This window comes from Orycteropus afer, unplaced genomic scaffold (genome assembly GCF_000298275.1).
Source record: "Orycteropus afer afer isolate SDZICR_OR568_19922 unplaced genomic scaffold, OryAfe1.0 scaffold00610, whole genome shotgun sequence".
Lineage (NCBI taxonomy): Eukaryota > Metazoa > Chordata > Mammalia > Tubulidentata > Orycteropodidae > Orycteropus > Orycteropus afer.
Window position 1 is genome coordinate 1,047,057 of NW_006922197.1, and position 805 is coordinate 1,047,861.

Sequence of the window (805 nt, forward strand, 5' to 3'; positions counted from 1 at the left end):
TCTGTGAGTTCAAGTTGGTTGATTATTTTGTTGAGTTCTTCTGTATCTTTGTTGAGTTTTTTTCTAGTTGTTCTGTCCATCCTTGAAAGTGGTCTTCTACTACTATTGTAGAATTGTCTATTTTTCCTTTCAATTCAGTTCATATTTGCTTTATGTATTTTGGAACTTTTTCTGTGGGTGCATAGATATTTACTATGGTAATATCCTTTTGGTCATTTGATCCTTTTAACATCATATAGTGTCTTCTTTGTCTCTTATGCTGTTTTTCACCTTGAAGTTTATTCTATTGGAAATTAATGTTGCCACTCCTGCTCTTTTATGGTTGCCATTAGCTTATAATATATTTTTTCCACCCTCTAGGTTTTAATTTATTTTTATTTTTGTGTCTGAAGTGAGTCTTAGTATATCAGTGGGTCTTCTTTTCTTATACAATCTACCACTTTTTTTTCTCTTGACTGGTGCATTTAGTCCATTCACATTGAGTGTAATTAGTGATTGGTATGAATTTATTGCTGACATTCTGTCATGTTTTTTTGTTGTGTTGTTGGTGAATTCCTTTTTCCAGCAATTTTTCTGTGCTGACTTCATTTTTTTTATCAAATGTTTTTTCTCTTTTCTTCATTATTGTTGGTTTTGTTCTTACTAAGCCCTTATGTTTTTCTTTTTTCTGAGTTTGCTTAGAAGGATTGTTACTTATCTTTGTGGTTAACCTGAAATAAATTCTTATATACATAAGTTTGGAACCATCTGTTCTGTAAAGGCATAGTCCTGTCTTCCTCTTCATATGGAAGTTTTTTTTTTTTTT